This window comes from Drosophila innubila (genome assembly GCF_004354385.1).
Source record: "Drosophila innubila isolate TH190305 chromosome 2L unlocalized genomic scaffold, UK_Dinn_1.0 4_B_2L, whole genome shotgun sequence".
Lineage (NCBI taxonomy): Eukaryota > Metazoa > Arthropoda > Insecta > Diptera > Drosophilidae > Drosophila > Drosophila innubila.
In genome coordinates this window covers 4,422,383-4,428,536 of record NW_022995372.1, presented here as the reverse complement: position 1 = coordinate 4,428,536, position 6,154 = coordinate 4,422,383, and the positions used below count along the sequence as shown (strand labels likewise).

Genomic DNA, 6,154 nt, shown 5'->3' with positions numbered 1-6,154 from the left:
TTTTGTTATCGATATACGTATTTAATTGACCGTGCGCTTTTATTAAGCCCTGTTAAACAAAATCAGCTGTTCATAAACAAAACAAAATGACAAAAAATAATTTTACCAAATAAAGTGCAGGAAATCGTTAAATGTGTTATGTTTGTTATTTGTATTTATGTAATTTCATAGTTATGCATGCTTCTTGCATATATTCAATTTTATTTAATTAATATTATCATTGAAGAAAGTTTTATTTTATTTTTTTTTATATTTATTCATATCTGCGCTCTTCATTTTATCGGCATTTATAAGCTTATCCACTTTTCCAAAATCATCAAAGCAACGCTTTCTTGTTGTGCTCTTAATTGGCGCGCTCATTTTTTTCATTTTTGAAAATAGGTTTGAAACCTATTTCCAAAACGTAATTGCGAAGAGTGGCTTTAACATTACCATGTTATAGTTAACAAAACGTTATGCCGATACGTAGTTTTACGTAGCGAGAAGTGTGAACCAAATATCAAACTGCAAATCGTAAACGATTTGTTACCGTTTGTTTTGTGTGGAGTTTTTGGTTCCGCGCTCGTTTCGCTCTAAGTGTAACCAGGCCTTAAGACTTAAGTTTCGATTAAGCGTCTCTATTGCAGCTATATAATATAGTAGACCGATTTGAACCAAATTGGGTCAGGATGTATAATACTAGCCCAGATGCATATTCATTTGGTTAAGTTTGGTTAAGATATCTCAACAAACAAAAAACTTTTTCATACTAAAACTTCATTTTCGATGTATCGTTCATGGCAGCTATATGATATAGTCCGATCCAAAAATAAAAACAAACTCTATCAGCCTATGGTATCCAGGAACTAACATACCAAGTTTGAAGTCTCTAGCTCTTATGGTCTCTGAAATCGACGCGTTCAAACAGACGGACAGAAGGACGGATATGGCTCAATCGACTCGGCTGTTGATCCTGATCCAAAATATATATACTTTGCAGGGTCTGCCAGGCCCTCTTCTGCCTGTTACGTACATTCTGCCAAACACATTATACCCTTTTTTGCCCATTTGCAATGTGCTCAGGGTATAAAAACGAAATGGAAAAGAGAATCATAATAAAACGAACCAATGGCTATGGAGCTACTCCAACTGTAGAAACTACCGACGAAAGACGACGGCGGCAGCGCAGCTGCTGCAATAACGTTGCGTCAACTATGTAAAACAAAGCGTTGAAACGCTGTAGTTGCCTGCAACACAGCAACAATAACAAGAATACATTACTGTATGGGATTTGCCATGCCTACTATTGCAGTTTAATTTATTCAAAACTTAATATACCCAACCAGAGTATAGCAACAGTGAGAGATACATCAGAAATGAAAAGGAAAGTAGAATCATAATAAAACGGACCAATGACTATGAAGCATCTGCCACGCCCACTTTTCCAGTTTAATTTATTTTAAATTTAATATACCCAACCAGAGTATAGCAAGAGTGAGAGATACATCACAAACGAAAAGGAAAGTAGAATCATAATCAAACGGACCAATGACTATGAAGCAGGGATCGGAAAAAATAATTATTTTAACTATTAAAATTAATTTTAAATTCGTTTTTCGAAAAAATTATGAAATTAAACTAATTTTTGAATTCTTATTCAAACAAGGAGGCTCCGCCCCGAGCTCGCTGAGCTCGTCCACCTTCGGATCGCTTCGCTCGCGTTGATGTGTGAAAGGACCACAGTCGAGCCCACTCGACAGTAAAGTAATATACAATTATATTTCGGCTTTGCGCTTGTGTGCGCAGACAAAGATCCCTGTGGTTCGGCTGGTGTTGAGGCATCACCCAGTGCTAGCTCGATGGTGCGTCAATAGTAGCTAACTAAGTCGTTAGGTTCAAGTAAAGCAGAGGTGCTATGGAAATTCTATTCTCGTGATGCACCACTGGTAGTTAGCTAATTCGTTAGCTTTGAGTAATGCAAAGGGCGCTAGGCAAATAACCGAAAAACAGTGCTAGCAAAGAAAACGAACAAAAACGAAGAGCGATTTGTCTTCGGTTTTTTTCTCTGCTTTGTCCGTTTGTTTTTGCACTTTTTACTTGGCGAATTTTATCTCAGTTTTATCAAGTCATAATTCAATGATGGGCAGTGGCGCAGTGTTTAGAGTCGCCGCCTCAGTCTCCAAACATGTCTCAGTCTCCAAAAACATGTGGGAAAGGTTATAGGCGAGATCCCGAATATAGGATACCCCCGATACTTAACTCAAATATATATAAAAGTATTTTAAAGAAATTTTTTTTAAGAAAAAAATATTTTTGAGAAATAATAAATATTATTAAAATTTATTGTTATACGGCTTTAATTCCCTATTGGGGCATGGATAAGCATTTTATCCAAGTAAAAAGTGCAAAACCAAACGGACAAATCAGAGAAATAAACCGAAGCTAACGAATTAACTAACTACCAGTGGTGCATCACGGGAATAGAATTTCTCTAACACCTCTGCATTACTTGAACCTAACGACTTAGTTTGCTACTAGTGACACACCACGGAGATTGAGTGATTCCTCAACACCAGCCGAACCGCAGGGTAACGCGCAAATACTTCTCGTTCGGCATAGCTTCGGTTCATGTCTGTGTAAATAGCCGAGTATATTCTAGCTTCGGCAGCGTGCTTGTGCTGTTTCCTTATATAAAGGGGATGCCATGCATTTAGAGTGCACTTGCAATCGAATATTGATAATAGACACAACCAAATTTTAGTGAATAAAAAAGAATAGTGTTGAATATTTTTGAATATATTTCATTTGTGCAAGTAGTTTAAAAATTAGTAAAAAATTAAAGCTGCAATTAAACAAAAAATAAATATAAATCGAATAAAGTATTTTGCCTAAAAGGTAAGCATCACTATTAAATTGGGTAAAATATGAATATGGGCAGTTCCTCAAAAGTGTCAACCGCAGCCAAAATCGTAAAATTTATTAAAAACTCACATATTTAGGAGTGCCACAGAAATCGAAATCAACCTAAAACCAACCACAAATCAACTTTAAGAGACTTAAGGTGACAGACGCAGATATGGCTGTGAAAGGAGTGAGAATATCGTGATTGTCTTGGGGCCCATTCCTGTATTACACTGTAGGTATGCGAGCAGCGCTGCGGCAGAGCAAAATGCAGTGTCCAGACATTTATTTTATATACATTTACATTTATTTTATATAAAAGAAAAGGAAAATTTTAACATTGTTTAAGCTATGCAATTGGTCTTCAAATTATTCTATATTATAGATTATAATAATGCATACATTGGGAACACTCAAGTTAACAGTTGTTATGTATTTGCCGCCTATCGTTTGTGCCAGCTGGATAGGATCTTGGGTGGGGGGTCGCTCATCTAGTTATCGATAGGTAAAATCGGCAAATGCGGCGAGTAGAGTCTGTGTGGCAGCTCCATACGTTTTGCTAGACGAAGACAGGTAGCAACTTCAAAAAGAAGCAGCGCATATGCGTATACCCCTTTATGCCCCCTCGCAGCAATTGAGTGAAATTGGACTCAAACTGCAGCAACGTTGGGATGAATAGGAGCAAAAGGGATTGAAAACTTTTTTATTAAACCACGTTGCTGCAGAATATGCAGACCAAGAGTTCGACTTTGACAGCGGTCAGCGACGGTGTCTTCTTAGATAAATTGTCTGGATTCGTCGAGTTTTTCTGCACGCTGAGCGGCGCAAGATCCAATTCTACGCTCCCGTGTCCTCAAAGACGTGTTTCCGCGACCTGTGCCGATCCAAAAATTCCATTCTTTCGTTGTGGTGAACTGAGCAGTCGCTAACGAAGGCCATCTATGAGCTGTGCCCCGTGTCGCTTACTCTGCAACATCTGCTGGCAGCGACGACTCCCAGTGTGTCCTAGTGACGGCAGTGGCCACTTCCGACAGAGTCGAGGCAGAGTGCGCCTAACAGCTGCAGTATTGAGCCAAGTTTTCCGTCAGCGTAGGAGAGCATCGTTGAGATGCCATTGTCGTAGCAGGAGGACCACGAGTGAGTCCACTCCAATTGCCCGCCACATATTGGCCAAAATATAGAAGAGCTGCAAGAGAATTTTTTTTTGTGCCCCCTGTGCCGCCAAGAAGAAACCAGCCACTGCTGTTATTGTTTAAATTTATCAATATTTATTTGCGCATTGTGCCTAATTAAAAGAAACTTAAAGATCGTCATACATAAAAAATTATACAAGTCGAACATTGAAAGAAATGATAGAAATTAAACTGAAAAATACGTAAATTAAAACTTATTTAATATTAAAAAAGAATAATATAATTAAATTAAACAAAATTTAAAATTAAAGTAATGTAAAATAAAGAAAAAAGTAAAGTAAAGTAAATAAAAATAATATCTGTGTATAGTAAGACATAACAGTTTAGGAACAACACAATAATAATCTCGTAAACTCATAGCACAAAACGTAAATACATAGATATATATATATTACTCTAAACAAAAACACATATCGCCCCTTAAACCACCCAGAGAGCTCTTTGGGCAGGTTAAGGTAGAATTAAGCGATTTATATTTACATTACATTCACATATATTCATAACAAAACATATTCACACTAACACTTGCATAAAACATAAAACAAACAAACGTTCACAAACTCACCTGCATGAATAGAAACATACATATATATATTTATTCCCGCGACGTCTCCGCATTGTCATCTTGCCACATCAGTTCCGGCAAGTTTGTTGTATTTGCAACATCGTGGCGTTCCTGCTATGTTGGTTTTTCTCATCCTCATTGTTGTCTTGCCGAATATTTAAAGAACACTGTAAATAGAGAATATAAAAATTAATTTTGATGTCATTGAAAATTAAGAACATTAAATTATACTTGCCATGAAAATGAAGATGATATCCGGCTAAGTTTTTTGTGGAAGGGGAGGGGAAACATTATGTCCAACGCAGGCTGAGATTGGGCCGTACGGGTGGACAACATATGGGAGACGAGGGATGTATGCCGTCTCAGGAAGGGAGGGTACGCCCGGGTCCTGCAAATGGGCCCTGTTTGAACGATAGAGGGATTAGTGTTGTTTTCTTGTAGTTTTGTGAATTTTACTTACCTGTTGAATTTATTGTTGCAGTTTTCGTCGCTGTCGTTCCTTTTTGTGTAGTTTGTTTATCTTTTTGTCGATAGTGATGGTAGTTGAGCTGCAGCTGTTTGCAGTAAGCGACGAGTTATCGATTGTGTGAACTGCGGGCCAGGGATGGAAACGCACCCGTCAGGGGTTCCGATGAGCAAGTCGGCGCGGCCCACCGAGACACAAAGCAGTTCATAGCACAGTTCTTAAAACAGAAGCAGGCGGATCAATTTTAACAAACTTTTCAATAAAATAAGTAAATTATGGACGTTTTCCTACAACAATTTATCCCTTGGCGATTCTCATTATGGTTTATTTATGTTTTAATTATTTATTGCAGAAAAAATCAAATCATTTATTGATGAGTTTATTTCATAATACAAGTACATAGTACTTAAACCCTTTGTCTCTGTTGAAGGTAAATGATGCATATATTAAGCTGATTTTGATAATTTTTTGTAAAAGCAGGCGTTAGACGGGGACTTTTAACCGACACTTTTCATCGACGGTAATTTTGCCATTCACAATATTCGCATCGGTTTTCACACAGAGATACCATCGGTTAATTTCTCATCAAATCTGGCAGCACTCTATTATTTTTGTATGCATTTCACTGTCTTGAGTTAACCGACTCAAAAAACCGATGGAATAGGTGAATATTCCCTTTTACTCATATAAAGGGGATACCTTGCTTTTAGAGTGCACTTGAAATCAAATATTAATAATGGACACAACCAAAATTTTGTGAATAAAAAAGCGTAGTGTTAAATATTTTTGAATATATTTCATTTGTGCAAGTAGTTTAAAATAAGTTAAAATTAAAGCTGCACTTAAACAACCAAATAAATATAAATCGAGTAAAGTATTGTACCTAAAATAAAAGTATCGAGAATTTACATATTTGTCAGAGTATTAATTTTAAAAGGTAAGCATCATTATATGAATTTGAATAATCAAATTAAAAACATTTTGTTTGATTTTATTATATTGGTTCCTCAAAAGTGTCAACCGCAGCCAAAATCGAAAATTTTATTAAAA

General features: G+C 36.7%; 1 long non-coding RNA gene across 1 annotated transcript; it reads right to left on the bottom strand.

Annotated features, from left to right (window-relative positions):
• Positions 1 to 3,120: 3,120 nt before the first annotated feature.
• LOC117781841 lies at positions 3,121 to 4,800 on the bottom strand. Its single transcript, XR_004617207.1, has 2 exons — positions 4,639 to 4,800; positions 3,121 to 4,244 (listed from the first exon to the last, which is right to left on the bottom strand). It is a non-coding gene; the product is annotated as an uncharacterized LOC117781841 (long non-coding RNA).
• Between the last annotated feature and the right edge of the window lie 1,354 nt (positions 4,801 to 6,154).